We start from the raw sequence: 315 nt of genomic DNA on the forward strand, positions 1-315 counted from the left end.
CACCCTGGGTGTGTGGTTCTGTCTCCATCAGCTTCCACCCTGGGTGTGTGGTTCTGTCTCCATCGGCTTGCACCCTGGGTGTGTGGTCCTGTCTCCATCGGCTTGCACCCTGGGTGTGTGGTTCTGTCTCCATCAGCTTCCACCCTGGGTGTGTGGTTCTGTCTCCAACAGCTTACACCCTGGGTGTGTGGTTCTGTCTGCATCAGCTTGCACCCTGGGTGTGTGGTTCTGTCTCCATGGGCTTCTTCCCTGGGTGTGTGGTTCTGTCTCCATCGGCTTCTTCCCTGGGTGTGTGGTTCTGTCTCCATCGGCTTC

The 315-nt window shown here is 58.1% G+C and overlaps 1 protein-coding gene across 1 annotated transcript in view; it reads left to right on the top strand.

Moving 5' to 3' along the window:
- Vars2 (valyl-tRNA synthetase 2, mitochondrial) overlaps positions 1-315 on the top strand; it is an 18,087-nt gene that overhangs the window by 8,429 nt on the left and 9,343 nt on the right. The gene's annotated exons all lie outside the window — the stretch shown is intronic.

Source organism: Microtus ochrogaster, unplaced genomic scaffold (genome assembly GCF_000317375.1).
Source record: "Microtus ochrogaster isolate Prairie Vole_2 unplaced genomic scaffold, MicOch1.0 UNK87, whole genome shotgun sequence".
NCBI lineage: Eukaryota > Metazoa > Chordata > Mammalia > Rodentia > Cricetidae > Microtus > Microtus ochrogaster.